The sequence below is a fragment of the Rhododendron vialii genome, chromosome 2a, assembly GCF_030253575.1.
Source record: "Rhododendron vialii isolate Sample 1 chromosome 2a, ASM3025357v1".
NCBI lineage: Eukaryota > Viridiplantae > Streptophyta > Magnoliopsida > Ericales > Ericaceae > Rhododendron > Rhododendron vialii.
Window position 1 is genome coordinate 21,794,719 of NC_080558.1, and position 7,174 is coordinate 21,801,892.

Consider the following 7,174-nt stretch of genomic DNA (forward strand, 5'->3'; position numbering starts at 1 on the left):
AAAAGCCCTAACCTCCCGAAGGCAGCCACTAATCTGACGATCAAACCCCGAAGTTCAAACCCTAACCCTAGGGTTTCCAAGCAAATCAGTCTATCCCATCTAATCTGAAGCAATCAAGCCACCGAGGGATCAAGGTGGTGAGGCCCAGGGCCCTTTGGTTCGTATTACTTTCAGTATATGCATGCTAATCATAGGATTTTAATTATTTGTTAATCATATAGTTTGGTGTGAGGAAGAACATCAGCAAGGGTCTCGATCCTTCGGCCGGTACATTGAACCAGGAGGATCTCTCGACGGAGACATCTATTCACCGGCTGCGAGATCCATCTCCCTGGGACTGTTTGTTTTATTCTGCTTATTTCTAATGCATGTTTCTATTTATCGTCTCGACTCACCATTAATTGTTTAAAGGACAAATAAACAGACTATGTGTTAGGGTTAAGTAAGGCACATCTTATGTCAAACGATTATGGGCCAGTCTCACGGCTGGGCAAAAAGGGGTGCCTAACACCTTCCCCTTATTGTACCCATGGCTCCCGTACCTGGAATCTCTATCTGTATTTCCTAGTTTTATAAACTGGGTGGCGACTCTGTTTTGATGATAATCGTTATCTTGTGGCGATGTTCCTAGCCATGAGAATATCCATGATCTTGGTTTATGAAGCAAGCAACCAAACAAACGGCAATGATCAATCTGTATGGCGATGTCCCGCTTCGGGAGGTGTCTACAATTTGTCACCAATTAAATGTGGATCCACAGCACAAACCTGTTATGCAGAAAAAGAGGAGATCGGTCGTACAACATGTGGATGCTGTTATCGAGGAGGTTGACCTCTTGCTAGAAGCCAAGGCCATACGAGAGGTTTACTACCTAGAGTGGTTGTCTAACACTGTGGTGGTAAAAAAGAAGATTGGAAAGTGGTGTGTCTGTGTAGACTTCACAGATTTGAACAAAGCATGTCCAAAGAATAGTTTCCCTCTCCCTAGGATAGATCAATTAGTCGATGCGACTACTGGGTATGAACGAATGAGTTTCCTCGATGCATATCGAGGGTACCATCAAATTGCCATGTTTAGGCCCGTTCAGGAGAAGACTTCCTTTATTACGCCAAGAGGGCTGTATTGCTACAATGTTATGCCATTTGGATTAAGGAACGCCGGAGCAACTTGTCAAAGATTAGTAACGATCATGCTCGAGAAGCTGCTCAGGAAAACTATGGAGGTGTACATAGATGATATGGTGGTCAAAAGCAGAGAGAAGCAAGACCACATAACTGATTTAAAGAAAGCCTTTAGGATTCTGAGGGAATATAAGTTAAAACTCAACACCTTGAAGTGTGTGTTCAAAGTAAGCTCAAGGAAGTTCTTGGGCCACCTTGTAACTATAAGAGGGATAGAGGCAAATCCCGATCAGATAACAGCTTTGCAAAGGCTCCAAAGTCCCAGGACCATGAAGGAGGTCCAGAGGCTAACTGGAATGGTCGCAGCCCTTAATAGATTTATCAGCCGGTCCAGTGACAAGTGTAGGCCTTTCTTTCAGCTGCTAAAAAAGAGGGAAGGATACAAATGGAGAGCAAAATGCGAACAGGCGTTCCAAGACCTAACAAAGTACTTGGCAACAGCCCCACTCCTGTCCACTCCTGATCTGGGTGAGTCTTTAACTTTGTATTTAGTAGTGTTCGCGCATGCTGTCAATGTAGTTTTATTAAGAGATAAGGGATCCGATCAAATCCCTGTGTATTATATTAGCAAGACATTGCTAGATGCAGAAACAAGATATCTGCCCCTCGAGAAATTAGTCTTGGCATTAAGGACAGCGGCAATAAAAGTTGCCTCATTATTTCCAGAGTCATAGAATTGTGGTTTACATAGAGTTTCCGTTGAAATCATTGCTACGAAAAGCAGATTTCTAGGGACGAATATCGATTTGGTCGGTGGAACTTAGTCAGTACGACATTGACTATCAGCCGCGCACTGCAATTAAAGGACAGGTGTTGGCAAACTTCATGGCAGAATTCTCACCTACAGTAGCTCCTCGGCCTCCTACGAGAAAGGAGCAGGGACCTAGTCCACTAGCCAAGAAAGGTAAGGAGCCAGCCGAGCAAGATCCCCAGGAAAGGAAACTATTCGTTGACGGATTAGCATGCAATACTGGTTCAGGGATTGGAGTTGTGATCTTTCCTCCTGAGGGAGTAATGTTGGAGCTGTTTGTTCGGCTGGGTTTTAGTGCATCAAACAATGTGGTAGAGTACGAGGCACTCTTAGCAGGCTTGAGGAGTGCAAAGACCCTAAAGGTTAAAAAGATAAGGATGTACTGTGATTCACAGCTAGTGGTGAACCAGTTATCAGGGGAGTATGAAGCCCGAAATGAAAAGATGGCAGCCTACGTGGAGGCTGCCAAGGATCTGCTTGACACTTTTGAGAAAGTGTACATTGAGCAGATAAGTTCTGGGCAGAATGCCCATGCAGATTCACTGGCTTCGTTGGCCGCAGTTGTGCCAACCGAGTTTAAGAGAAGGGTGGCAGTAAATTATCTTGCTAAGCCTAGTATTGGAAGAAGTGTGGAGTTGGTTTTGAACGTGAAGCAATGACCAAGTTGGATGGATCCAATTGTGGAGTTCTTACGAGATGGGATACTCCCCATTGACAAAAAGGAGGCTCACAAAATAAAAACAAAGTTTACACGGTTTTGGCTATCCCCTGAAGGAAAGTTGTATAGAAAGTCCGTCACAGGTCCATACTTACTTTGTGTGCATCCCGAGATGGTGCAGAAGTTTCTCCACGAAATTTATGAGGGAACCTGTGGGAGCCATGCTGGGGGCAAGTCCATTGCACACCGAGCAATCACGCAAGTTTATTGGTGGCCGTGTGGGCAATGTGCCCTTAAAAAGATTCTGTTCTTTTTAAAGCCGGATCGATGGAGCATTTAGCGAGACGAGCACTCGTAATTCAAAGAGTCGCCACTTGGGTTTGAAGGTCTGACACCCAAGGAACCCAATTCGAAATGCCTTATACACTGTTTTTTATTTGAAAAAGTGAAAGTACCAGTTTGTCATAACCATATCTGAGTTTGGGAGCCAGGTTACAAGAGGGGAAGGGTTTTAAGGCACCCCTCTCGCCCAATTAGGAAATCGGTCTCTACTTAGGCATTTTGTGAAATTTATTGCGATTTTTCTCTTATTAATCAATTTATTAGCCAATTAGGACGGGGGAATAGTTTAATGGGGATTAAAGCTATAACAATTTGCAAGATGTGATCGAAATAGCATGGATGGATGAAATGATAAACTATAAATGGAATAAAACTAAACACAGTGAAGAAAGATCAAAACAGTTCATTACTTGGATTGTGATGCGAGCGGGGGCCAACTTGCATGCATGGATCTACGTGCATGCAAATTGTCCAGCGCGCGTCATGCCCATATATACGCGTGTGTGTTCATCCCTCAACAACAGGTTAGATATTATCCCCTTCCGGGCTCTGGAATGACCAGTGCTCACCCAGGAGGAAATCAAGCAATTTAATGCACAGACAACAAATATAATTTATAGACAGGATGAATTTAATTGAAATGCGACCCCTAAACATTAGGGGTATTTTAAACAGAGGCCAAAAAGCCTAGCTACCCATGTAAAACCAGTCACTGGAAATGAGTTGACCGGCGCGTGCATATAAGGGACAGGCGCGCGCCTGGTTTGACTAGACTTCCAGTAATTGGCCTTGCATATTTGGGCTCTAAGACATGATCAGAAGCCACCCGGGGGTATTGAGCTAGTTTTAATAAATTTTACACATAAAAATAGTAAATAGATTTTATCATGCATCACGGTGATTTATAACATAATAAAAACATAAAATGACCAAAACCCCTGTCCCCACGAGGATTAACGCGCACTACCTATAATAGGCACGCGCTAGAGGTTGATCAACCCTTGCAAGTGAGATGGTCACACGGTTCTGGTATCCCTGCTAGCTTTTGGACCAGGATTGGTATTGATTACCAGCCTTGGCCCTGCCAGCCCCCTCAGGGATCAAAATAGAAAACAGTAAGGTTTTATACCTTTGCTTAAGTGTTTGAAAATGGAATTGGACTTTGATGTTTGATGGTTGAAAATGGAAAGAAAGGATGTTTGAGTAGTAGTAAGGAATGTGAAATTGGATGGAAAGAACTAGGAGGCTTTGTGTGCTTATTTTTGCTCTTTGAAATTTTGTAACCCCTTGAAATGGAAGACCAATGGGGGTATATATAGGATGATTGAGTGGGTGGCAAACATGGTCATACAACCAGCCAATAAGGCTGGTTGTGGTTGTTTGGTGGAGAAAGCCACCCAAAAAGGTGATGGGAGGGGTTGTGAGGGGGTGCACCCCAAACCTGCCAATTCACTGTTCAGGTGACGAAATTCGAGCATTATGGGTGTAATAGATCCCTGATCATCACAAAATCTGGCTGGCAAGAGGTGAAAGGGATAGGTACTGACTTGCGCGCGTGTGAGCTAGAGAGGCGCGCTTATGTTCTACCTATCACCGCGCTGGTCAACAGTCAAAGTTTGACCTTTGACCAACACCTGGCAAGCTGACTGACGCACGTGGAGTCCATATAGACGCACGTTGGTCAAATCATGGGGTTAGGGTTTTGACTCAGGGTTTTGGGGCTCAAAAGGTTTTAAAAGGGGTTACAAACACTCCAATTTCAAATATTTTCGTCCTCAAGTTTGTTCTCGATCAAATTCATCATCGGGGAAATAAAAAACCAAAAAACAAAGTAAATCAATTGGGAGACCCAGATTGGGGTGTCTACAGTACTCCCTCTTTGACGGCACGCGGAGCACCATTGAATTGGTACAGGTAACGTCAAAGATTTCTAGACCAGTAAAGATTGAGGTACAGCAGTGCGTGTACAGCAGCCCCGTACAAATGGGTTTTGCGCTCGTCTCGGGTCCCGCAAAGATGATCGGAGCCGCTCATTTTGTTCAAAACATATTGTTTACGGTCCCTGTAAAAAATCATCTCAATCCGATATCGGAAAAGGCGTTTACGAATCATCCAACTTTGCTTCAGAATTTAGCATCTGTACGGGGCTGCTGTACATGCACTGCTGTACCATTAGCAGCTCTCTTTCTAGACACCCACCAAATTGTCCAAAAAGAATTAGAAAGTGCAAACATGAATATAAAAAAAATACCATGCACTAAGAGATTGAAAACGGGCGGACCATCACAAGATTGTTGGTAAGAGAGTGCGAACTCTGCTTAGGGAGAAATGAAATCCAGAGGAGCAGATCAACAATCTCATGCAGAGGTAGATTCTCCTAGGGAATAAAAGGACTAGGACGGGCGGACCATCGTGGATTTGAATTTGGACAGATAGATCATGGTTGATTGTAATCGTTGATTGAAATCGGACAGATAGATCGTCGTTGATTATAATCAAGAGCGGGCAAACCATTGCTGGGGATTACTATGCCCTCGGATTTTGAAGAAATCGCCTTGGAAGGACCCACAATTGTTGAAATGCCATAAACATGATCCCATGGGCTATAGTAAGGAACATAAACCAATTGGGCTTGGCCAGAAGGTGGATTGGGCCTGGGGCCCAAATTGATCAGCACGCGCCGAACCCATATATGCGCTTGTGGATCGAGTCTTAAGGCTTGGATCCAGATCAAGCCCAAACTTGGCCCATGCCTATTTTCTCCTTTTTTTCTTCCCCGGGACACTTTAGAAATAGTTTCACATGCAGTTTCAAAACTTCAAACTCTTTCAAATCTCTCTCTCACGGCTTCTCCCCTCCCAAAACTCCCTCATCTCTAAAAACCCAAAAACCACGTTCAAACCTTCATCCATGGCAGACCCCAGAGACAACAATGGTGGTGGTGATGTGGTGGATGAACCAAGGGACGAGGGGCAACAATGGAGCCCAAAATAGAGGATCAGACAGTGACAGCAGAGGTCGCGGGCTAGCGTGCAATGGTAGCAAGTAGTAGCGACGGCGGGTATGATCAGAGGCCAGAGGTTGAAGATGGAGAGAAGCGACGCGCGAGGGAGGGGAAGCCAAGGCGTTGGAGGAGACCTGGGCTGTGGGGCCCGTTGTAAAGCTGTTGGCCTTGAGTTCAGTATAAAAGGGCTCAACGGCCGCTGGTAGAAGTTCGAGTGACGCCGGAGGCAGTGACGATGGTGATAGTGGTGCCTGGCCAAGCACCGGGTCTCCCGTGCGTAATCCGGTGCATGGGAAGGAACCCATTGTGGCCGAAGAGGAAGAGAGCAGAGAGGCTGGGGCTGGGGACACAATTTTTTGTCCTGTGGCCCAGTCGTCGAGTCATCGGCCGATCACTCTAGAGGATTTTGTCGAACATGTGAGCGAGGAGATGCTCACGAGGCTCCTTGAGGAGCATCTGGAGGTTGGGATGGCAGTTTTGTCGACTCGGGAGGAGCGACAAAGAGCAGTAGAGGAGGTAGCGGCAGCGGCGAGAGTGGAGAGGGCGAGGGCCGAGGAGGAGGAAGCGGTGAAGGAGATGGAGGCCGCTGAGAGAGCTCAAGCCGAGGCGGAGTTACCTAGGCGTACAGCAATGGCGGTGGCAGAGGACTTGGAGCGTGCCACATTTTCTGCGGCAGCGTACGTGCCTCCCATGCCACACTTGTTCGTACCATCTAGCTTTGCCGCCTATAGGCCGCGGCGAACAGACTATGACGCTGAGCTCGTTTTGAGAGACCCTGAGTCTCATATCTCAAGGACTTGGACACAGGTACATCTTGAAACCCCTTTCTGTAATTTACTTTTGCTTGAATGCACTTGAATTGAGTAAAAGACAATAATCCTCGAAATGTACGGCATGCATGCATAACTTGAACCAACCAAACCTCGTAGGCCTAGAGCTGCATGGTTGTCAAACAAATCAAATCATCAGTTTATGCAATGATGCAGTTAAGCAAGTTATGCAATCAAATGGATATAAGTATAAACTAAAACTGTGCTTTACTCTATTGAAATCTGTAACAACCCTGATTTTTTAGTAAGTAAAAATTTCGTTAAAAATTTGAATTTTATTTTAATACTTGGATTCGCTTCCAAAAATTCCTTTTGTATTTCTCATAATCCGTCATAATTAAATTTTAGTCTTTTAAAATTATATTTCATGGCTAGAGATTCTACTTGGCGAATATAATTAGATTCTAA